Source organism: Dermacentor albipictus, unplaced genomic scaffold (genome assembly GCF_038994185.2).
Source record: "Dermacentor albipictus isolate Rhodes 1998 colony unplaced genomic scaffold, USDA_Dalb.pri_finalv2 scaffold_15, whole genome shotgun sequence".
NCBI lineage: Eukaryota > Metazoa > Arthropoda > Arachnida > Ixodida > Ixodidae > Dermacentor > Dermacentor albipictus.
The window spans coordinates 8506821-8532830 of NW_027225569.1; the positions used below are offsets into that span (position 1 = coordinate 8506821).

The 26010-nt window shown below is 51.3% G+C and overlaps 1 pseudogene; it reads right to left on the reverse strand.

The window, feature by feature from the left end:
• Positions 1 to 1587: 1587 nt before the first annotated feature.
• On the reverse strand, positions 1588 to 3321 carry LOC139051831 (uncharacterized; annotated as a pseudogene).
• Between the last annotated feature and the right edge of the window lie 22689 nt (positions 3322 to 26010).

Here is a 26010-nt window from a genome sequence, read left to right on the forward strand (position 1 = left end):
TCAGTGTTATGTCCACACCAATGCCAGATGCCATTTTAATGTGATGTTTAACATGCCTCCTTTCTCTGCTACTAGTCACCCTTTGTTTAATAGCTTGTATGTACCTGTTATTTTTTATTTATTTATTTATTTATTTATGTGCAATATCTGCAGTTCCATGAGGCTTAGTTGTCTTACAGCAACACTATTTGGGGGAGTTTCACAATGGTTGCAGTTTATATTAAGTCTCTCTTTTATTTATTAATATGCAATATCTGCGGTGGCATTGAGGCTTTTTTTGTCTTACAGCGATCATGTTAAGGGGAGTTACACAATTACATTGTTTGAATAGATAGCTGATTCACACAGTTTTTTTAGGAAGTAATTCATGAATTTTGTTTCTGATATTTCATTATGCAGGCTTTGTATTAAAAGTCAACAAGGAGCTTGTATGGCTGCTACGGTAAAAGCGTACGCCAATATGTTAGTAGCCTGCATGCGAGCTACCACAAGCAACTTGAGCGCAGGAGGAGTTGCTGTGTGCAAGCAAGGCTGTGAACCAGGAGCCAGATCCCTAGTTCTAATAAAGGATGTGAGAAATCCTTTATGACAGCATTACTGTCAGATTCCCATACTTCCCTGAAAAATATTTACTACTTGTTCTTCTCGAGATGTTATGGAACGAAGGTTGCTTGTAATCTCAACTAGTGCGCATTGTCTTTCATAATGCAGTCTTCAGCACTGCTTGTTTTTTGTCTTATTTAATCGTCAGAAGTTGGCCAGAGGGAGGTTTTAAGGCTCTGTAACCCATTTTGCACTAGCAGCCTTGTACAGGTGGAATATCAGGAAGGCAGCTTTGGTGATGGCTGTCACAAGCTTACATGTGATTATTTTGGCACTTTTGTTGCTTTTCTGCGGACATTACTCTTCCTTTCATTGTTCTTAGGAAATTCAAGCGTAATGTATGCTTGGAGCTAAGGGTTTGATCCACAGGCTGTAAAGTGTACACTACAGCCTAGAGTTGGTCTGTGCAAAGAATTGGTAGGAGACCACACTCAAAAAACGTTTAATTCAGCAGCCAGGATTATAACGATGTTTTGTCCGATTAAGCACATGTTAAGTAACATATTTCACTATTAAAAGTGCAAAAATGAGTTCAATTTTTTCTCTGGCAGGTAGTTAGAGTAACGAAAAGTGCTAAAATTGCGAGTCTCGCCAGCAATAAGTAACAACTGAAATGAAGAATTGAGGGAAGCTTTGGCATTTGTGTGGCTAAATATAGGTCCTATTGACTGAATTAACCAGGATAGACGTGATAAACACTAAAAAAGAAATCCCCCCAAAACTAAACAAAGTTACCAAAATGATCAGTTTTGGTGACATTTATTTGCAAAATGGGCTCTAAAGTCATACCTGTTGCATCAGTGTTTTTCATCATGGTTCATTTCACATCTGTGTGTGATGAATGAGCATGCAAAATTCAATTTAAAAATATTCATTTAAGAAAAAGTTATCACCGTTTGCATAAGATGAGGTGAAGTAAAATCTTGTTTTGAGAAAAACACATTTCAAACCATGTGAAACATGTGAGAAACAACACATAAAGGCCTAAAATGCTCCAGGCTCTAGCTGAGAACCTCGTGAGATGCAGTAGTTTTCTTTTGCTCGTGCGGCTGCTCGTCTTCCTAGCCCGTTTTGTCTCGTCAGTTCATTTGCATAGAGCCTTCTGCATGCGCTGGTGGTCTCTGCCATTGCAAGTTCCTGTGTAGTACCCTGGTTCAATGCCAGCCTGCCTCAGTATGTCCAGGGTGCTTAGGCTACCATTATTACAGTGTGCAACAGCGTCACGCAAGGCAAACAATATTGTAGGCAAGCTGACAGCCTTGCTGTGAGCTTGCCTACAATAATGTTTGCCTTGCGTTTGCCAATATTGTTTGCGTTGCCTATATTGGACTTAAATGGTAGCGGGCTCCCAAGGAGCCCGCTACCATATAAGTCCGTTGAAGCATTCACTTGCATTTTGTGTCTTGCCATGCAGATATTTTGATAAAAATTCATCTGAGCCCAGATCACTGTACATAGCTTTTACTCTGCTTGGCACATCATTCAGAAGTCCTCCTTTGTGGACGTACATCCCTTGGCTGAGTGATTCTACCTTTTTGTACCCGCACCAGCTGTTCGTTCCTACTGGACATAGGCCATGTCTTGGTTGCGCATCTGTAGAGCTGCAGTGGAAGAGGCTGGCCACGGTGGCTGGTTTCATGTCTCAAAGGTTTCCCACGTTAGCTCTTATAGCGATGCCATAGTAGTTTTGCAGGCGGGTCAATAGGGGCATCAGTCAATTTTCCTTTACCACCAAGTCCCCACACTGTTTTTTTTAGTTTCCTCAGGCAGCAGCCGACACGCTTCTGGACATGCCCAATGCATTCAAGTTTCTGCACGCTGTGTTCTCCATACATGTCCTTTACAGTGGCATAGCTCTTTGAATCACCTCACCATAGTACTCCAGGTACTTCAAGTTTCATGTTGCTTGTGATCTCGCAAATAGTCTGTACAAACCAACCGTCTCCATACTACCTGCACTTCCTTTATGGTTTGCTTGGCAGGAAGTGTAACTTGCCTTCCAGCCCTTGAAGCACTTGTTGGGTTCAACTTTCGTTCCGTTTTGCAAGCCATGCATGTGCTAGAAAGTGCCTCAACATCAGTAAATTTTCCTGTGTCAACAGAAATCGCTGACATACACCCACGCTTCTGCCACGTTTCGCCACCTGAAACACTGCACTCATCACTCCTTATGACATGACAAACTTCTGCAGCAACATCAGTCATCGACTTTGATGCTACTTTTTCAGCTGCTGCAGTCAGTTGAGATGATGTTCTGTCTTAGGCGGAATGGCGCGTAGAGGGAGGCGTGTCATCACTTAGAGAACATTGTCGCACCTGCATACCTTTTTCCTAACTGTTGCATTGCATACACCAGTCGAACATTGTTCTCATTAGCACGCACCATTCTTTTCTATGTATTCAACGAATGCTTGAAGCCACACACACAACCGCACAGGTAGAGCAAATCCCTTGATGAGAGCATCCTTCCAGCATCAATAATAAATTCTTGCATTCAGGGCATGCTAGCACTGAAGAAAGGATATCAAAGTCAACTATCCTGTTCCCTTGGAGAGCAGAATATGGCCGTAGAGCTTCGTAGCTTTTCTCGGTGTTCCCAATCTTCTAGGCACTTGCTGAAACGCCCGCGTCCACTAGGTCAGGAGACGGATGCTTCGTCGTGTGTTGGTTCCCGGCACACTTACATTTGCATCTTCTCTGCAATCTGACCTTTGCCATGCTACTCAAAAAGTGGTTCAAGTGCTCTACTTTTTATGCCTTCGCACCTGCGAGCATTGCAAAAACGCAATTTGCAATTTAAACAGCAGCTAAGCGACGCCTGACAAAGGTAAACAACACATGTTCTTCGAGTGTCAGGACCCCCTTGTGGCCGTTTTTATAGATTTTAGAAGATTAGTAAACGCATAACGAAGCATAAGAATACAATTTAATAATACTTCAGCTGATAATAAAATATACTGAGAATTTACAAAGCAATTTGGTTTCAATTTTGCAATACTAGGGTAAGGGTTCGAAAACTCGCTGTAACACCCAAACTAATCATGATAGGGACATACTGTTTTTTGAAATGTCTAGCTAAATGTTTTGGGTATCTTCAAAATAAAAAAATAAAAATAAAATGTTTGAAAAAAATTTACTTTTTAGTGTGGCCTCCCACCTTAAGGGCACGCATTTTCACCCGCTCTTAAATGGAATTGTGGTACAGTCCTTGATGACTTTCTTAGCCACCATGTTTGCCTTTCAGTGGTATGGGGAAAAAAGCGAAGCTGAGCTCTGCTTTATTTAGTCCACTCTGCCAGCTTACCGTAAAATTGGAACCGTGAACTTTCGTTTTCCTAGTTATTTAGTTTTGAAGTGCAATAAGTGGGCTGGAATCCTTCCCAGTTTTGGATGCTTTAACTCTTGTTCATGCCAATTTAAACGAGCAATGATGTCCTCTTTACTGTCTCCTTTACCTTCTGCAGTACCACCAAAGCTAGGTGGGCGAACTCAGGTGTCACAGAATGCTCTGCTATAACTATGTTATTTTCGCAATGACTCTATTGCACGTTGTTTAGGTGCTTGTGGCATGCTTAGATATATTTTGACGTATTTTATATGGTCCTGGCTAAACCTGCAGCTGGATGAGTTGCTTTCTATTTATTATATTTCTGTGCTATTCTGTGTATTTCTATGTCATTATATTTATGTGTGGTTTGTGCAAAAACATGACAGGAATCAACAACCAGTTGAGAGCTTGTGCCCATGTCGTGCATCTTTTCCTTGCCTGTGTGCTCATGCAATAAATTTATTTGCTACAAAGCACTACGTTGCTTACTTCTGTGTGCATCTTCCAGCTTGGACACCAATATATTGTGTATTTCCCAGTGTGGAAAATCAATACTGAAAATTCTGACATCAGCAGACTATCTGATGCATGTGAACAGATACTCCAACATCTTCCTGCAGTACCTCCCCGATCAGTGTAAATATGGTACCCTACAAAACTTCCCTCGTGAATGTGAAAAAGTACTTCCATAGTTCCCTGCAGAAGCTCCTTGATGGATGTAAACATATGCTCCCATAATTCCCTCCATAAGCTCCTTCATGAAGGTAAACATATACTCCCATAGCTTCCTGCAAAAGCTCTTCGATGGAGGTAAACGTATGCTCCCATAGTTCCCTGCAAAAGCTCCGCGATGGAGGTACACATACGCTCCCATAATTCCCTGCAAAAGCTCCGCGATTGAGGTAAACATATACTCCCATGGTGCCCCGCAAGAGCTCCGCGACAGAGGTAAACATATGCTCCCATAGTTCCCCGCAAAAGCTCCGCGATGGAGGTAAATATATGCTCCCATAGTCCCCCGCAAGAGCTCCGCGATGGAGGTAAACATATGCTCCCATAGTTCCCTGCAAACGCTCTTTGATGGAGGTAAACACATACTCCCATAGTTCCCTCCAAAAGTTCCGCGATGGAGGTAAACATATACTACCATAAGTACATCCACAACCTCCGTTCAGCAGCGGAGTAAATCTTTTACTCCGCTTACCCGGAGTATATTAATGTCCCATTAGGGAATACGATAGAGGACAAGTCATTTACTCCCATCTCGGATCATTTTTGCTAACAGTGTGTTCTATGGTCTCTCCACATCTTCGTCACACTCTTTATATTACATCAATAAACGCATTATGCGGGGCTTCTCTGTCCTCTCGGAAGGAGCTTCGGGACATCTGCAGTTGCCGTGCCCACCATTTATTTTTCCAATTGGCTTTTATCTTAAATTACGCACGTACATTGCAAACGAAAATAAACCCAGCTGAGAGTTTTTAAGAGGTGATGTGCCCTAAAACCTCCCCTCCTCAAATATTTACTCCGATGTATGGGAGCAAAACAGCGCCATTCCCTCGTTTCACTCCGCTGGCTAGCTGCGGGAGTATTAAGGCGACATGACGCGATTTTACTCCGCTTAAAAATCTTGTTCTCCCGTGAAACTCCGACAGGGAGTTTTAAAAAACTTCCCTCCGCCGATACAGGTTGGTCACGTGGCGCTTCCCATGAGGCTGTGCGCCTCGCCAGCGACCGGGCGCGTTCGGCGGAGTGGGCAGTGCTCATGGCTGACGGTTTGTTTACGTCTGTGAAGTGTCGTTCTGTGACAGCGTTTCGTCAATTTGTTTCCCATATCTCCTTCCAGAAAGTGTTATAGGCATACCTGAAGCTCACTGTATCTCAGCTTCAAGTACATTAGCTGTGATCACTTTGCTGACGACGATGATTGCAAGAGCCACGTTTTCAAGTGCGGAAAAAGGCTTAGGTATACCTCGAAGCTGCTCACTGGCTCGTGATGTCGGCTCACGTTCTGACTGTGTTTTCGTGCTGCGTCACCCTGTCTTGTGTTCTTCAGTACGTGAAATGCGACTTCTATGTCCTTTTGAGTACATGCTGACAACGTCCAGTGTAGTGTTTCAAAGGACCGCGTAGCAATGGCAACAGCAGCCACTGTTCGAGCGACGACATCCGTGCTAGTCGCGCATGAATGGCGTAACCCAAGTTCGTTGCGGTGCTGTGTTGCCAGTGAAAAAGACCGGAGTGCAAGCAACAGTTTTTATTTATCTGTGAACGGATATCCTCGCCCGAAGAAAAACGGTAGCACATAAGTATGCGTGCTGAAAATAAAGGTTGTTATTGAGCGATGTGAATCGAATTGTTATCGCGCATATAGGTTTTGGTCACGTCGTTGCTTCCGATATTGCATTAACATTACGCTCTATCCAAGACACTGATTTAGACGCATGCCTGCTGGCTCCGAGTTTAGGGATTCACTCGCCAGATCAGCGATGTAGCTCCTTTTCGCAACCGAGACAGATTGCTTGGACGCAGAGCAAGTATTGCGGTGTATAAAATGTATGTCTGCGCATTTTTCGGTGTCACGTCGGCTGCTGCGGGTCATGCTCACACGTAATAATTTCTTGCTACGCTACCACTTTATCGCAAAAATTTAATTTTGCTATGCAGCACATGCACTTACATTTTTCTTGCTTGCTGTACATAACGCACTACGTTTTGGCCGCGAACGCCGGCAGTGTGCGAAGTCGCTTCAGCACTCACAGAATGGCATGATAATTTTGAAGAATAACGCCGTTAACTTTTTTTCTCTCACTATTTTGAATTAACAGTTTTGTGTTGAATAAGGCATTCTGTTAATTCCAAAGAGGCAGATCTCGTATAAACGAGCATGTGAGTCTTAATTCTGAAAACAGCACAGCTGCTCCCTAGGCGGTTTCGAGGCACACAGTATCGTGGCTATATATACTGGCACCGTTGCTTCTTGAGTATCGCGTGTACGTGGGATGTCTTTCGAATTTCTGCATTGGGCGTTTCTGGAATGTTTATGTATGTCTGATATATGTGCTTTCATTGACTTGTTTCGTCGAATTTGACGCGGTCTCGTGTGCATATTTCGAAATTTGACCAGCAGCCTCTGCATGTAAACATGTTCGCGCAAACTCACGCGATGCCTCTTTTTATACTCCCGTTGCACATCGAAAAAACTCCGTCAATTGCAAAGCAAAAAATAAAGAAAAGACAGAAAAAAAACTCCCATAATACCACACAAAAATTCCGCTCGTGCGGAGTAAGAATTCTACTCCGATCATACCGAGCATAATAAACTCCGAACCGGGTGGTCGCTAGAGGACAAGCAGTATACTCCCACCTCGGAGTTATTTCCGTTTACAGTGTAGGGCTTTCGCCCCTCATTTTTTATTTTTCATTTTGCTTTAGACCCGGTATTGCTTTTAGTAGATACGGGTCTCCCCACTTTTTTTTAGCTTGTTTTTATTTTGGGGGAAAAGATGAAATCCGGGGTGGTACACCCGCCGCATAATTCGGTAGCGCTTGGGCAAGCTCAGCCGCACAAACCAGGCAGAAACTTCAGTCCTGGATATTTTTCTTGTTTGAAGGGGCAGATGTAAACGCGAGGGCGGGTTCCAGAAAGGTTTTTTGTATGGCGTTTTGTTACAGTGTGTGACCGGACTAAGGAGTCAGAAGCGCTGCGGCGCCCAGTTCACCGTATATGGCTCACAAGAGGCCAACAGAAATAGTTTACTAGCGCTCGTGCAAGTGGTCGGCTGGGCTTGCTTTTCGTGCTCCTGCAATTCCCTTCAAAAAGCAGGTATTTCTGATTCGGCTTCTCTAAATATTCGTTGGGGTTGTTTTTTAAACGCATAGGGAACATATTCGATGCGAAAACCGGGGCCAAAAGCGGTTTAATTTGCATATTTTACACGATTACTTTGCTGCCGGCCGTTGGGCCCAAGATGTCCTAGGCTCATACCTGCTGAGCCCCAGCCATGCCTAATACGCGCAAGGCTGTTATAGCAGGACAATCTTGGGGCTAAGCAACCCTGTGTTATCCTGTGTCACGTGACGGTGGCTTCCCGTCAGTCTGTACCCGGCCTCCGGCAATAAACGACGTAACATAATTGGCGACGAGCATCGAAAGTTAGGCCTGATTAGGCGTAGGGCTAGCCGAAATTGCAGCTGCACTGGGCACGATTGGGGAATTCGTTCCGACGGAGGCGCCGTCTTGGCCCTTGTATTTGGAGCGCCTCGAATTTTTCTTTCAAGCAAACGACATCGACGGTAACGAGAAGAAGCGAGCAACGCTCTGCAGCGTTTGCGGCCCAGCCACGTATGCCATCGTGCGTTCCCTTTGTTCTCCGGACGCGCCGTCGGCGGTGGCCTACGATGAGATCCTCAGGCGTCTCTCAAACCACTTCTCGCCGCGACCGTCGGTGACAGTTCAGCGTTTAAAGTTTGGCACGCGTCAGCAGCAGCGAGGTGAGTCAATTGCCGACTACATCGCAGAACTGCGACGTCTCTCGGAACATTGTGATTTCGGTGCGTCGCTCGACGACATGTTGCGCGACCGACTGCTGTGTGGGGTGCGAAGCGAGACTCTTCAGCGTCGGTTGCTGACGGAGCCGGAGCTTACGTTTGCGACAGCTCGGGAGAAAGCCATTGCCATGGAATCTGCGCAGCGACAGACTGAGCAAATTCGCGGCAGTGCCACATCGTCTGAAGTATGCAGCGTGAGCGGGAAACGTTTCGGCCCATGTGTTACGAAGGTCTCGGCGCCGGGGACAGCCAAGGAGGGTACCCAGAAGCAGGCGGGTTCGCCTGGGAGCACAAGTGCATGTTTCCGCTGCAAGGGTGCGCATTCGCCAAGCAGTTGCCCATTCATTAATGTGCAGTGCCACTTCTGCAAGCAACGAGAGCACATAGTAAGAGCATGCAGGAGGAAGGCTACAGCTCGCGCTTCGGCTGAACCGAACTCTCCGAACGGAAAACGGGCCAATGGAGGCCGTCACAAGAATGCTGCGTCGGACGTATACGACGTGTTCGTACTGTCTGGTGAGGAGCCAGCCGTAAGAGTGGAAGTGCGCGTCAACGGAAGTCCCCTAGAGATGGAGGTGGACTCGGGTGCAGTGTGTTCAGTCATCAACGACCGGACTATGCGGAAGCTGCGAATATCTAAAAAGGCGTTGCGCCCAAGTAGCCTTCACCTCCGAGCTTACAATAGCAAGGAACTACGAGTGTTGGGTGAATTGACCGTGACGGTGGAATTTAGGGGGCAGGAACATCGCCTGCGATTGGTGGTGGTTAAGGGTGCTAGTATCGGACTTATCGGTCGGGATTGGTTCAAGTCCTTGGGAATAAGTCTGAGTGGCGTTCACAGTGTGTGCGAGCCGAGTAGAACTGGCAGTAAAGGAACAACGGCCTTGCTCAAGAAGTATTCTTTAGTCTTTGAGCCTGGACTTGGGACAAGTAGAGGGCCTCCTGTACACATAGAGGTGAACCCGGCAGCTCCGCCGCGATTTTTGAAGCCACGGCAAGTACCGTTTGCATTGAGACCGAAGGTCGACGAAGCACTGGACAGGTTGGTGAGCCAAGGCATTTTCCAGCCTGTACGGCACTCGAAGTGGGCAACACCGGTCGTTCCAGTTGTCAAAAAAGATGGATCGATAAGGATCTGCGGAGACTACAAGAGCACCGTCAATCGTGTGGTGCAGTGGGAAACGTATCCTCTGCCAACACCAGAGCAGCTGTTTGCCAGGCTGGCAGGTTGCTCGAAGTTTTCAAAGCTAGACCTCGGACAAGCGTATCAACAGAAGACTGTTGATGAAGAAACAGCTGACTTGTTGACGGTGACAACACATCGGAGACTCTTCCGCGTAACCCGTCTTCAATTTGGCGTGGAAGTGGCAGTCACTATTTTTCAGAGGTACATGGAAGAACTGTTGCATGGAATTGATGGTGTGCTGGTGTTCTTGGATGACATCTTGATCGGTGGAAGGGATGAGGCACAGCACTATGCTCGTTTGCAAGAGGTGCTCAAAAGAATCCACGAAGACGGTCTGCGACTGAAATTTGACAAATCTCAATTTTGTGTTGAGGAAGTGCGTTACTTGGGATTCATCGTGAAGTCTGCAGGTGTGCAGCCGACAGAAGACAAGGTGCGTGCTATTCACGAGGCCCCGGAGCCAACATGCAAAACGGAGCTTCAAGCCTTTTTGGGAGCTCTGAACTTTTACAACAAGTTTCTTAAGGGAGCAGCACATACGTTGGAGCCACTGTACCGGCTGTTGGACAAGGGTCGCGAGTGGCGTTGGACGGGAGCAGAGGCAGACGCATTTCGCCAGGCGAAGGATCTGCTGCAATCATCGCATGTTGTTGTGCACTATGATGTCAACAGGCCCCTAGTGCTTGCCTCTGACGCTTCCCCGTATGGACTGGGTGCTGTGTTAAGTCATGTGGGGGAAGATGGTAGCGAGAGACCGGTTGCATATGCATCAAAGACTATGAGCGCGGCAGAACGAAAGTACGCCCAAACAGACCGAGAAGCGCTCGCCATTGGCTTTGGCGTTAAGAAATACCATCAGTTTCTGTATGGGAGACATTTCAAAATTGTGACGGACCACAAACCCCTCTTAGGACTGTTGCACCATGCCAAGCCCATTCCCCAGGTGCTATCACCACGGATGCTGCGGTGGACCCTCATGTTATCAGCATATGACTATGAAATTGAGTATCGACCAGCAGAGAAGCTTTCCAATGCTGATGCATTCAGTCGTTTACCACTGAGGGCCGTTTACACTGAGGGTAAGGCGGAGGAAGAGGAGCAGCGTCTTTGGGAAGTAGGAATGCCAGAAATGGCACCAGAAGTAACGTGGAACTCTAGGAAGGTGGCAAGTTTTACGTCAAGGGACAAGCTGTTGGCTAGAGTCTGCAATTGGGTGCAGCATGGGTTGCCAGAGGGCAAGCTACCGGAAGAGTTTGCAGCATTTGTGATCCGCAAGCATGAACTGTCAGTGTACCAAGGTTGTTTGCTGTGGGGCAGTCGTGTCGTCATTCCAGAGCCAGCTCGACCATATGTCATGGACATTCTTCACACAGCTCATCCAGGAATTATCGAGATGAAGGGGCTCGCCAGAGGAGCCGTGTGGTGGCCAGGAATTGACAGAGACGTTGAGCAGAAAGTGAGGGACTGTGCACGTTGTCAAGAATCCAGGTCTGCGCCAGCAGCTGCAAAAATTCACCCTTGGGAATTCACCAAGCGTCCTTGGACAAGACTACATATCGATTTTGCTGGGCCATTCCAAGGCAACGTCTTCCTCATTGTGGTGGACTCTCACTCGAAGTGGTTGGAAGTGTGCCGAATGACTTCCATGTCGCCAGCTGCAGTTTGTGCGAAGCTTCGTTTTTTTTTTGCTACCCATGGCATTCCAGAGACTGTTGTTTCGGATAATGCAACTGCATTTTGTTCGGAGGAATTCAGAGACTTCATGTGCCGAAATCAAATCCGACATGTGACCGTTGCCCCATATCACCCTTCTTCAAATGGTCAAGCAGAGCGGATGGTGCGCGAAACCAAAGAAGTACTCAAGCGCATGGTTGGAGGCAATATCGACACACGTCTGGCTAGGTTTTTAATGACCCAGCATATCCTGTCTCATGCTACAACAGGCAAAAGCCCAGCCGAATTGCTAATGGGCAGAAAACTTTCAACTGTGTTAGAGCGTCTGCATCCTGACCTGCAGTCCAGTGTGCAGCAGAAACAGGAGCAGGTGATGCAGCGCCGTAACCAGGCAGTGCGACTGTTTGAAGTGGGGGATCGAGTGTTTGTGCGCAACTATCATCTCTATGGGCCCAAGTGGTTGCCGGGCATTGTGGATTCTGTCACTGGACCAGTGTCGTACTTGGTCGTCACCAAGGATGGACGTCGGTGGAGACGGCATGTTGACCAACTCAGAAGTCGTTCTGCCAGCTACGCATTGGACACTGGAATGTGCGAGGAGGAGGAATCGTTGGTTGCCTTCCCGGCAGGGTGTTCCGAAAGCGGCATTCCTTCAAGCCCAGAGTACCCTGGAAGACGGAACCCAAGAGAAGTACGAGAGGAGGCTGCACCACCCAGTACCAAACCTGTTTCCTGTGGTGAGGCCAGTGAAGTCAGCGCATCCCGGGACCAGAGAGAAATACGAGAAGAAGCTGCAACACCCAGTGCCGAACCTGTTTCCTGTGGTGAGGACAGTGAAGTGAGCGCACCCCTTCAAGTCCAGCGACCACAGCGCCAACGCAACCGTCCTGCGTATCTGAAGGACTACGTGACGTAGGGGGGAGGAGTGTTATAGCGGGACAATCTTGGGGCTAAGCAACCCTGTGTTATCCTGTGTCACGTGACGGTGGCTTCCCGTCAGTCTGTACCCGACCTCCGGCAATAAAGGACGTAACAAAGGCAAAGAACGCGTCGCCGTCCCGGTCCCCCCCGGGGCCTCCGGCCATCGAGGAGTCGCCCCGCTCGCGGGGATCCGACTTCTCGGAGGACGGCGACGCGGTGGTCGCGCGTTTCTGCGACCTTATAGACCAGCTCCCGGTCGCGGAGGAGGAGAACCGGCCCCGGGCTGGCGGTGGCGAGGAAGAGGAAGTTCTCTCCTCCGTTTCGGAGGGAACGGCCGTGGCTGCGACGCTCCCAGCGGACCTTGGGAGCCGGGCGGGGCGGCGATTGTGGGAGATCGAGGAAGAGGTCCTCACCTTCTGCTCGGCGCCGGCGAACAAGGTGACCGTGGAGGCGCGGAAGTTCGTGATGGCCAAGGTCTTTGAACTGGGCGCCCTCTGTTCCAGCCTGAGGGCGGAGGGGGCCAGGGAGCGCGGCGCGGTTCTGGCCCTGCAGGGACAGCTCGTGGAGACGCACCGGGAGGTGGCCGAGGTGCAGCGACGGGCGGGCGTCGCGGAGTGCCGACTGGAGGGCCTCGTCGATGCCGCGACTGGTCTTGCGGGTGCCGGCCTGCCTGGCGCCGGGGGCGCTGCGGAGGTGGGCGCCGTGGCGTCGGGTGCCGGGCGCCTGTTGTCCGCTGGCGCCGGGGGCGCGTGCGCTTCGAGCGCTGCGCCGATGGCACCCGGCGCGGCGAGTTACGCCGCCGCCCTGCGGTCGGGCGGCCTCCTCGGTGCCGGCGCGGTGCCCGCGCGGGCCCTGCACGACCACGTCTGCTTTCTGACGCCGACGGCCCGGACGACCACGCCTGCGAGGGATGTCATGCGCCTCCTCAAAACGAACATCGACCCGGCGGCCAAAGGGATCAAGGACGTGTCGCTACGACACACCAGGTACGGCGTCACGGTCTTTTCGCACATGAGGCAATCCATCGATAATTTACCCAAAGCAATACAGGACAACGCCGTAACTAGGGCCGCCTTGATTGTCAGGGTCGCTGAAAAAAGAAACCCGCATTTTCGCTTCTCGGGAGTAGACCCTGACGTCGCGCCGCAGGATTTTATCGCGCGGTAAATGACCGCAACCCAGGCCTTAATCTTGACCCCGACAAATGTAGGGTGAGGGTGACGTTTAAGGAGAGGTCGGGGACCAACGTCTACGTCGCGGAGGTCGACGTGCCGGCTTTCTGAGACCTCGTGAAACGTCAGCGCCTTTCCGTGGGATGGACCATGGTGCGGGCCCACGAGGACCTCCACGTCCCCACGTGCCCAGTTCGCGCCGACGCTGCGAAGGCGGTGTGTATGCGTTGCGCGGGCAACCACGTGGGCAGCACATGGACGGAGCGCATGGGAGAGGAGGCGGTTCGCTGCGCCGAATGCGATCGCGCGGGCTTACCCTCTGCCCACCCTGCGGGATTCCCGCAATGCCCCATCCTGATGGAACGGGTGGCGCGGCTCCGAGCGCGAACGAACTATGGCGAGCAGTAGCGCGGCGGGTGCGTGGGGGAAGGGTGGCGGCGAACGAGCGACCCGGTGGGAGGACCGTCCGTCCGGGTGTGGCGCGCGCGAAGACAGCGGTGAGCATCGCGTTCTTACAAATAAACATCGATGATGCCAGGCTGGCCTCGCAGCACTTGGGCGACCGCATGACGGAGACGGGCGTGCCACTGGTGGCAATATCCGATCCATACAGGCCCGGAGGCAAGCTGCCACATATGTTGCCGGGTTTCAACCAATATGCCATCGACCGGGACCCGGCGGTAGCGGTCGTTACGTGAGGGCCGGCGTACGATGTGTTCCCACTCTTAATATCCAAACTGGTGGTCACCGTATATTGCGAGGCACGTGAATTTCAGTTCACGTTCGTTTCTGCGTACGCGCCGCCCCACCGGTCGATGGACGACACGTTTCGCGGCATTGAGGAGGCCGTCTGGAAGTCACGCACGCCCAACATCATAGCTGCGGGTGACTTCAACGCCAAACACCCGGCGTGGTGTCCCTGTGCGGGCGACGAGCGAGGCGCCCGCCTTATAGAGTTGGCTGCCGCGAACCGCCTCGTGGTTTTGAATGACCCCCAATCGCCACCGACGTACGAGACGCGGTACGCGGCCAGCTGCATTCACGTTACACTGGCGACGCCGGCCCTGGTCGCGGCCGGGTTTGAATGGAATGTACGCGAGGACCTCACGTTCTCTGAACACAAGAACATCGAGGTCCACATCGGCGCGGCTCGCGAGCGATTACCTGTTGGACGCCCTCGGACGCGAGTCGTGGTTCGCGCGAGTTCCGGGCGCCGATTTACAATCGCCGGACGCTCTCGAGGAAGTTATAGCTGGTTTCCAGCGGCTCTTCGATCGTCACTACCGGGCAAACCTCCGCCCCGTCAAGAGCCTGGGGAAGCCTTGGTGGACCCCTTGGCGCAGGAAAGGCGCGGCGTGAACGTGTTGCGGCGCCGGTACCAGCGCTGCACGGCGGAGGAACTGCGGGCGCAATTCCGCGCGGACTACAGTAAGGCCCTCGCGGGTTTTCGCTGTCGCGTTCGAGTAGCCAAGGCCTCGCAACAGTGCGCGTGGTACGCCAGCTGCACGCGACGATCATTTTTTTCTGCCGCCAACCGAGAGGCGTTCGGCACAGTGCGACCGCGACTGTGTTTACCGCCGCTCGAAGTGCCCGACGATACCCGCACGACAACGCATCTGGAGTCGGCGGCCCTCCTGCTGAAGACGCAGATCGCGGTCGACGAGCCCTCCTCCGACGGGCCCCGCCACGTGGAGATCAGGGTGCTGCGACGTCGCCATATCGTAAGCAAGTGAGCGACGCGCCTTTCACGGCCGCGGAAATGGAGAGCGTCCTGCGTAAAACGACGGACGCGTCAGCACCCGAGCCAGACAAGATCACGTCCTACGTTATCAAGGGGCTCGCGCGTACTCAGGGCGCCTTCCTTTTAACGCGATAGCGTTAAGGAGCTCGTGTCGCAGAAAAGCCGGTGTCGTCGGCGTCGGGTGTCGGCGTCGGCGGCGTTGACCGTGAGCGATAAATCACGGCAGGCGCTTCATAAATAAAAAGCAACTTCCAAGATTGGCCCGGTGGGAATCGAACCCGGGTCTCCGGAGTGTGAGACAGAGACGCTACCACTCAGCCACGAGTTCGATGCTTCCAAGCGGTGCAAACGCGCCTCTAGTGAATGCGGTGTTGCCTTCGAAACCAGCCGTGGAAAGTTATACTGCGGTGTATATCGGTAATTATGAACATGTAACGTACAGAAGTCACAATTACACGAGTTGCGAAGTGCGTTTCCGCCGCATTTCTTTTGCGCTTTCCGCACTCGCAGAGCCATCTTGCGGCAAACACAGAAGACCCCCTCCTCTCAATGTACGGCGCTGCCCCGACAGGAGGCGCGCCGCGCGCGCATTGGGACCGCTGCCAGGCGCGTCGCGGGACTCCCTCTCCCCTGACGACGCTTCGCCGTGCTTCCGGTTTAGATTACTATCTATCTCTCTGCCCGTGCCGATCACGACGTTTGGCTGGCGTAGATCGTTTCCCCTCCGAGACACCGAGTTCTTTGGTTCGTTTCGTTCGCTCAGGCGCACGTTTCGTTGTCGCGCCGAACGCTGCGTTGCTCGACGTTCACCGCGTGATAGGTGGGCGCTAAGTCCGATGCGGGGCGCATCGTAAGTGATTGCTGTGCCGTAGCGCATTGTCTTATACCCCTTGGCGGGTCGACGGGAACGCTGTCGCGTCCCACTCTTGAAGGCGAAGCTTAAGCGTCCTCCAATTTTTTAAAAGTCTTCAATGCGGCGCTCGCGCTGGGCCACTTCCCCCGTTGCTGGCGTACGGGGCGAACAATTTTTATACCGAAATCGCAGGGAGCGCCCGAGTTGCCCAATTCGTACAGGCCAATATGCGTTACGTCAGCGCTGGGCAAGGTGCTTGAGCGCCTCTTTAACGGCCGGCTATATTATTTTTTGAAGAGCGGCGGGCACTTACACTAGCGCCAGTACAGCTTTACTCACGGAAGGAGCGCCATGATGGCCCTCTACGCACTGAAGACTCGTCAGCTGGAGCTCAAGGAGGCCAAGACACCGGCCATCCTAATGTCACTCGACTTCCGCGGCGCTTTTGACAGCGTGTGGCACCCCCTGGTCCTTAAATTCTTTAGGGACCGGGGGCTACCGAGCAACCTGTATCATCTGCTTCGCTCGTTTCTTCAGCACCGGCGATTGGTGTTCGCCTCCCACGCGGGCACGGTCGAGGCCAGCCCGTCGCTGGGCAGTCCTCAGCGTTCGCCGCTGTTGTGGAATGTCGTCGTTCATGAGCTCCTTGAGCTTCCTATGTCCGCCGGGGTGACCGCGCAGGCGTACGCCGATGGCACAATCATCGTCATCTCGGCTAAGTCGCGCGACGAGCTCGGCGCGGCGGGCTCGGAAGCTCTTCGGCGGGTGGTGGCACGGGCGGAGGGGGCGCGAAGCTCACTTTAAACATGGAAAAAACCTACTGCGTCCTGTATTTCCACGGGCACGGCGGCATGGATCGCGTCCACCCTACGATCCGCCTGGGCGATTCTGGCAGGGGTTTGAAATTCGTGGAGGCCCTCAGGGTCCTGGGCGTGGTCGTTGACAGGCGCCTCCACTTCTTTCAACACGCCGACAGCCTTAAGGAGAAGGCCGAACATCTGGCCTGCCATGCGCTGACGTTCGTGCAGATACAGGGACCCCTGCGGCCGGCGGTATTAACACACCTCCACCATCAGGTGATGCTGCCGGCCCTCACGTACGCGTCCGCGGTGTGGTGGTCGGCCAAGCCCGACTGCAGACTGAACGCCCGCGTGACAACGATGCAGCGCACGGTCCTGCTGTCCCTGTCGGGCGCGCATCGGACGACGCGCACGGCGTCCCTTCAGGTTTTAATGAAGGTGCCGCCACTGTCGCTCGAGCTCGACAGGACCGCGGCGGAGTTTAGGCTCTTCGCCCTGCGCGAGGCGGTCGAGTTCGACGACCTCGCGTTCTCCCCGCGTGACATCTTATACTCCCGCGACCCTTGGGAAACACACCCGTCCGAGATGTGCGCCTTCTCGTTTGCGCAATTGTCGGTGGCGGCGGCGCGCAGCACATCGCGCGCCGCGGGCCTTCATGTATACACTGATTGTTCGTATACGCCGCAATCATGGGGCGCCGCTTTCGTCGATCCTCGGCCCAAGGGAAAGGATTGGAGCGGTGGGCCGTTTTTGCGTGCGTGCCGCCACGAGCGCGTACTGCGCGGAAGTCATCGCCTTCGCGGAGGCCCTGACATACGTCCGCGGCCGCAGGGCGACGGGCGAGGTATCTATATACACCGATTGCCTCTCTTTGTTGCAAGCGTTCGCGACGCCTGGCTCTACCGACCCTCGGATTGTCCGCATAGAGACAGCGTTCGGGGAGGTTGTCCGCTTGTCCGAGGTGCGCTTATATCACGTGCCCGGGCAATGCGGCGTTTTCGGCAACGAGCTCGCTGACTTCCTCGCGTCGCGGGCCGCCAGGTACGGGTTCGACCGCAAAGCTCCCCTACCTTTCAGGTCCCTTCGCGCTGCGTTCCGGGCGGTCCAACGAGAGCGGTGGGCGCGCTCGTGGCGCGAGGACCACTCTGACACCGCGCTATTTCGATGGGTGCCACGCCTCGACGATGCTCCGTCCTTTTATGCGAAGCATACTAGCCGCACAACCACGCTCTTCCTTGCTGCGCCGCGCGCGGCCGCGTAGCTACCACATGACGTCATAACAGCTGCAAAAGCGGAGGCTCAACTCGTGCTCTCGCTTGCGGCCGCGTAGCTACATAGCCGGGTCTCAGCTCGTGCGCTCGCCTGCATGAGTTTTTACTTCGTCTAGCCGAACCAAATATAGCCAAGCAACAGCAGTTCACCAAGCTAAACAGTGGTTCAACAACTAAAATAAAGCCTAGTATGCTTCTCATCCTGGGCTTAACCTTAGCTAAGCCACAGCCATTTTTTCCCCCTCCACGGGCGTTGGTCACCATGCTCATGGGGCACGGCCGCTTCCCGTTCTATTTTCAACGATTCGGTCTCGCTCGCGACTCTCTGTGCCCCTGCGGTGCAGAGTGCGAGTCGTTCGACCACTGCCTACGTGATTGTAGCATTACGAGATCATTAGCCGCCTCTCTGGAACCGCCGGACGCGCTCGCGAGACGAGGCTTACCCGCTCTCTTGCGCCCCAATAGGAATAGGGCAATATTCATTCAAATGACACGGCTTATAAGCGACAACTTGCCGGATTACGTTCGGTAACGTTTTCGCGCCGAGACGTTCACTGATAGTGTTCGGAATAACCACCTACAGTTTGCGGCCCTCGTGTGGGCATAGACGGCGCCCAGATGGTCCGCGGCGCCACCGGGAATTGCGACCGGGTCCCCGCTGCGACTGCCAACCTGCGGACGCGTTGTTCGACCTTGCGGCCGGGCTCAGGCGTCCCCAACACTGGCTCATACCCGCACCGTAAACCCCGGGGTTGGGGGCTCGACCCCCCGTACGGCTAAGTCTTTTTCTAATTTTTTTTATACACACAAGTACACACACACACGTCGGATTGTGGAGGCCGCTGTTGTCTTGTCGACCGGAGACGGCGGGGCTCAGTGCCCCTGGCGACATGGCCTCGCGCAACCGACTCTCTGCACAAACCTTGGACCAATGTCCGAGAAGACCGTGACGCTGTGCCGCTTTCGTCCTTGACCCCTGTCCAATGACGCAACCTTCAAGAACGGGCGCGACCCGCCGTCGAAGGTTTACCCACGGAGCACCCGCTGGATGGCCGCCGTTCAAAGCAGCCGCGCCTCATTAGGCGCCAGTCGTCGCCCTTCGGCCTCAACACGACCGAGGCGGGAGCGCCTTCACTGGCCACACCACCATTCCGGAGGACGCCGCTGGGAACAATGTCAATGACCGGAAGTCGTGCGACGCGTGTGTGAGGGTCGACCCTCGCCCGATACGGCGTGCACACCGCGGCGGAAACTCTATGGACACGCCCCCACAACACCACCTGTGCAGCGATCGGCCCGGTTTGGCACTACCTCCGGGATCGGCCCCGACATTCCACTCCGGAGGACGCCGCTGGGACCGATGTCAACGGCCGTAATTCGTGCGCCGCGTGTGTGCTGGTGGGCCTTCTATCAACACGACGTGTACACCGCAGCGAAAACGCCATGGACTCGACACAGCAACACCTGTGCAGCAGTGCTTGTGTACTTAAGTGTACTGTTTTTTTTATCCCCTTTTTCTTTTCCACTCTTCTTTTCATTACTCTATTATCCCTCTCGTCCGCACTGTAACTTTGATCTTTCATGTTTTCGACGGATAGTTTATCCATCTCTTTCCTTTTCTTTTACATTTATTTCTCTCCTTTCAGTTTTACCTTTCATTTCCTTTTGTTTATTTATTTCTTTATTTATTATTATTTTTTATCATCTTCATGGCTTGTCCACGCCCTCACGTCTCAGCCTCATTCATTGACATTAAAATATAGCCCCGTGCGAGGGTTTCTGCCCTCGATGAGACGCCTTCGGACACACGCGCGTTACCTTTGCCCACATTTTATTTTTTCAATTGGCTTTTCTTCAGAAAACATGCGCTTTGGGTATTAACTAAAAACCCCTAATCATTTATTTTAGATTGGCTTTAAACCTGGCATGCTTAGGCAGGTACAGGTTTTCCCCACCATTTATTTTTGCTATTGCTTTTGGGAATGACGGGGAAGTAGTCGGCCGGGCGGTACACCCCCCGCATGATGATTCGGTAGCGCTAAGGCAAGCTCAGCCCAACAAACAAGGCCGAAACTTCAGTCCTGGATATATTTTTGTTTGAAGGGGCAGAGGTAAACGCGAGGACGGGTTCCAAAAAGATTTTTTCTGTGGCGTTTTATTAGAGCAGAAGAGTCGGTCTAAAAATTAATCTGCAGAAAACTAAAGTAATGTTTAACAGTCTCGGAAGGGAACAGCAATCTACAATAGTTAGCGAGGCACTGGAAGTAGTAAGGGAGTACATCTACTTAGGGCAGGTAGTGACGGCGGATCCGGATCATGCGACGGAAGTAATCAGAAGAATAAGAATGGGCTGGGGTGCGTTTGGCAGGCATTCTCAGACCATGAACGGCAGGTTGCCATTATCCCTCAAGAGAAAAGTGTATAATAGCTGTGTCTTACCAGTACTCACCTACGGGGCAGAAACCTGGAGGCTTACGAAGAGGGTTCTGCTCAAATTGAGGACGACGCAACGAGCTGTGGAAAGAAGAATGATAGGTGTAACGTTAAGGGATAAGAAAAGAGCAGATTGGGTGAGGGAACAAACGCGAGTTAATGACATCTTAGTTGAAATCAAGAAAAAGAAAGGGCATGGGCAGGACATGTAATGAGGAGGGTGGATAACCGATGGTCATTAAGGGTTACGGACTGGATCCCAAGGGAAGGGAAGCGTAGCAGGGGGCGACAGAAAGTTAGGTCGGCGGATGAGATTAAGAAGTTTGCAGGGCCACAATTATGGCCACAATTGGTACATGACCGGGGTTGTCGAAGTATGGGAGAGGCCTTTGCGCTGCAGTGGGCGTAACCAGGCTGATGATGATGATGACCGGACTAAGGAGTCAAAAGCGCCGTCGCGTCCAGTTCACTTTATATGGCTCACTAGAGGTCAACAGAATAAAGGCTTACTGGGGCGGTAGCACCGCCACATGGTAATTCAATAGCGCCAGGTTAAGCTCAGCCCAACATACAAGGCGGCACTCCAGTCCTGGATATTTTTCTTGACGCATCAGTATTTTCTACTGATGGAGATCGGCCCGTCCGAGCATGGTGTACCCGCGCCTCCGGGGCGGGCGGCTGCCGATCGCCGGCCGGGAGACCGGGGGCACGCTGACTCGTGTTCCGAGCGCGGGGTCGTTGATGCCGCGCTTTCGGCCTCCTTTCAGCGTGCTATTGATTACCATAAACAAATAATGGACATCATGTTCGAGAACAATGGCAAGACCACCAATAACTACCGGTCACAGATCTTGGGCCTTTTGAGAGGGATGTTACAGGAGTGTGCTGATCTGCGTGTGGTCTCGGCCCGGCAATGCGGAAGGGCTGACGAGTTGCGGCACCAACTGGCGCGGGCGGGAGCGGCTGGTCCGGTGCTGTGCTCGGCCGCTGTTCCTTCGGCGACCCCAGCGCGATCCTACGCCGCATGTGGGCGCGCCTGGCATGCCCGCTCCTGTCGCCTTCGGCCGTGGACGTCGCCGCGGAGGAAGAGTTGCCAAGGCGAGAACACGCCCACGTCACGTACCTGTCGCCGCTCACCCCTACCAACACTCCTGCGAAAGATCTATCCCACATATTAAAAGCTAACATCGACCCGGCTAAAGAAAACATCAGCGACATTACTATACGAAAGACGTCCCGCGGCCTCACTGTCCTCACCAACGACTTAACATCTGTCCAAAGACTTAAAGAGGCAATAGAACAAAATGTAATCACAAAAACGACTATGTCGGTGCGACTCGTTGACCGGTGTAAACCTCAGGTGAAGATCACAGGCGTTGATCCCGATGTCCCTGCATGCAACATCGTGGCGCAGATCAACGCGCGCAATCCCGATGTCCAACTCGGCCCTTCGACTTGCGAGGTGCGAGTATCATTTGGTGAGCGGTCGGGCAACTTCACCCATGTGCTTGCGGTGAACCCCGCAGCGTTTCGGGCGCTCACGAGCCGCGGCCGTGTCACAGTGGGATGGACGTCTGCCACCGTGGTGGAGGACCTGCACGTCCCCACGTGCACGTTCTGTGCCCCGTATGGCCATCCCCTGCGTGCGTGTCCTCGGCGAGCAGTGCACCGTGCGCATGGGTGATGCGACGGTGTGCTGCGGCGAGTGCCGTCGGGCAGGGCGGCCGAGCTCGCACCCGACGGGCGATAGGGGGTGCCCTCTTTTGATGGCTCGCATAGCCCGCCTGCGGTTGCGCACCGATTACGGCTAACTTCAATCTGATGGCCCGTCTGTTGCAGCGCAATGGCTCCGCCTCGTCCGCGGAAGTCCGCGGCTTTTACGTACGCGGGGGACAGCGACGAGCACATCGAAAATGGATTTCACCGCTCTTTCGCCGCACGCGCGAGGAGCAGTAGTTGCGAGAGAGAAATGTGGGGACTTTTGGCGCTCAAAATTTCTCTTCGCCTAGGTACTACGGGGAAGAAAGCTGTTAGCTCCGTTTGTCCCTAGCCGAGCTTGCAGCACAGAATCGACAGGATGCGTGGGCGGCAAGACGGAAAAGCCGCGTCCGAGGTGAGTTTGTTGCTATTTTGTTGCGACGGTAGCATATTAAATTTTATAGTCGCGAGGGGATACGTTTGGAAGTGAGGTGTCCTCTCGGATGACTTTAGTGGCAAAGCATTACGTCGTGCCGATGCATTGTTCATTAGTGTCGTTGATCAAGGTGAGCATACCACACACTTTAGGGGAATCGCGGGAACGGAAACAGTTTATGAATTAACTGCCGTGCCGATGCATTAGTTCTTAATGTAACTGAGAATACATCACAGTTTAGTAGAACTTGTTGTTGGGCGAGTTGGTAGATATTAGCGAACATTGTTTAACTGCGCGAGCAAACGAACCACAAAGAACCACAAAGACAAGGACGGGCGCACGTCCTTGTCCCTCGCTGTCTTTGTGGTTCGTTTACTCGCGCAGTTAAACAATGTTCGCGAATACATCACACTTAGAGGTTCATGGGAATGAAAATCTTGTACTCTGTATGTGTAAGTACTAAAACTTGCGTCGCCATGCAATCTGAGCCGTAGATCGTTGTGAGAGCTGTACATCCACACTGGCAAAACACTACACCCTGCGTATGAATACGGATGAAATGTATGCTAATGAAAAATGGTCGTCATGCAATTTCATAGCAGTAGACCTTTGTGAAAGCTGTACAGTAACACTGATATTGGGCTAGTTAATAATCCCGGCTGTTACGATGTTTAGCTCATATACGGGGCGCTCTATGTGGGCGGAACAAGGGCTCAGATCGCTACAACCGCGTGCGAAATAGCTCTGTAGGCCTGCCAGTACACTTGTTCGGCGTCTCCGTGCTTGTACTGCGACAGCAGACGTGGCGGCAGGTGCGCACGTATATCACACTGTATCGTCTGACTGGCCGCTTTCCACTCTTGGTATACTTCGCCGCAATTCGCCTGGTATACAGCGCACTTCGGGCACGACAGCGCACCGGGAATGGCACGCTCACGCTGGTTTTTGTTACAGGTCAGTTACCTTAATAATGCGACGTATGTTAGGAGCAGTAACTACTGTTTATGTGCGGTGTCGTGCCCTGTAGAACGTCATGATTTGTTTAAGCGGTTTTTGCTGTTGTATTCGAACATTCACAATGCTTTTTCTGCCCTTTTGCTCATACTTTCTGGAGACGCGGAACCAAATCCTGGTCCAATGTCCAAAACTGAAGCTGATGCATTTGCCCAAGCTCTAGAGTCTATTCGAAAGCTTGAAAATGGTCACGCTGCTTTAATCGCCGAACTTAAGGAGACGAAAGAAAAGCAAGAGGCAGCTGAAAACGAAATCAAGCTGCTCAGTGCAAAAATCATAAAATTAGAATCCGCCACTTCTTCGCATTCCAGAGCCGAAGCCGGGACAAATTCTGATGCTATAAGCAATGTTTCCGAGCAATTGGCAGCCATATCTTCAAGGTGTAATGACACTGAAAATAGACTACGCCGCTCCAATCTCTTGTTTTTTGGAATAGATGATGATCCCAAAGAAGATTGGGCTGCGTCCGAGCAGAAAATTATCAAGTTTTGCTCGGAAAAACTTGGCGTCAACACGACAGCTCAACAATTCGAGCGCGTGCACCGTTTGGGCAAACATTCGCAAAAAAAAAAACGCAGGCCAATCATAGCAAGGGTCACTTTTTTCAAGGACAAAGAGCGTATCTTGGCTTCAGCACCTAAACTTAAGGGATGGACGTTTTCAATCCGCGAGGATTTTTCTCCCGCAACGCGACAAGCGAAGCGGAAACTAATTAGCTTTGCCAGGAATCATAACAAGGCATTTAAGTTGCATATCACATGTTGCATTTAAGTCGCATAGACTCTGAGACGTACACCTACGATGTTTCAACCGATGAAGTTGTCATGGTCAACAGATAGCTTCGGCACAATACGCATGTGCGCAATTACCATAAACCGAATCAAACGTTTACTTCTTCATCCTTATCATTATCGTTTGCTAACATACGTAGTATTATGTCAAAGTGCAATCTTGTTTCTTCTTTTCTGGACGATTGCAATTCGGATGCTCTTGCTTTTACCGAAACCTGGTTAAATCCTGAAATAACTGACAGCGAAATTTTCCCCGGTAACACAACCTACAACATATACAGGCGCGACCGAGATGAGAAAAGAGGGGGTGGTGTCATGACAGCAATTAAAAAGAATATCACATCATTTGTTGTTCAAACCCGTACTAACCTCGAAATCATTTGGGTAGCCTGCTCTGTATCCACCTTGAAGGTACTGCTCGGTAAGTGTTACCGTGCGCCGGATTCTGATTTTTCCTTCGTAACTGCATTACATGACAGTATTAATGTGGTAATTGCTCTGTATCAGGCAGATGTAATGTACCTACTCGTAGATTTCAATCTTCCTTCAATCGAATGGGTTAATCTATCCTCATCGTGTCATATGTGCACAAGCTTTATTTCCATAACATTAGATTTTAACCTATTTCAAGTAGGTAATCAACCGTCTCGTAATTCCAATCTTTAGGATATCATTTTAACAACAGCTCCAGAAACTGCCACACATATAACTTATTTAGATGGATTCAGTGATTACCGGCTACTCCAAGTGACCATCGATATTCCGTGCGCGTCCACCGGTTCCATAACAAAGCTAATTAGAGACTACAATAAAGGTAATTATGATATCATCAATTCAGAACTAGACAACTTTTTTGTTGCTGTATTGGAGCCATCCTTTTACAGCAGATCTTTCAACGAAAATTGGGTTCTGTTCAGAGATAAGTTGTCTACATTGATTGAAAAGCACGTTCCTCTTGTTACTATAACTAACGATAATTCCAACCCATGGTTTACTAAAACTCTTCACAGATTGAGAAACAAGAAAAAACGCCTATATGAAAATGCAAAGCGTGTGCAAACAACATTGGCTTGGGATAAATACAAAAGCTATCTAAAAGAGTACTGCACAGCTTCATTGGTCGCCAAGAATAAATATTTTTCAATAGACTTACCAGGAATTCTTACAAGTAATCCAAGAAAATTCTGGAACATAGTTAACCCTAGTAATAAAGGCAGTAATATTTCATTGCAGGATAAAAACAACACCTATTTCTGACAGTAAATGTCCGACAGCATTCAACTCATTTTTCACATCCGTTTTACAAGAGAAGATAGTTGTAACATACCTTTTCATCCCGATTTTGATTTCCAGTACATGGCACCCATCACTATCACTTTAAAAGGCGTAGTCGATCTTATAGATAACCTTAAAATGTCTTCATCCTCTGGTATAGATGGTATAAATTTTAAAATACTAAAAAACACAATACTAGTATCAAGCCAAATTCTGCTACACCTTTTTAACCAATCGCTTACAACTGGTATGCTTCCGAC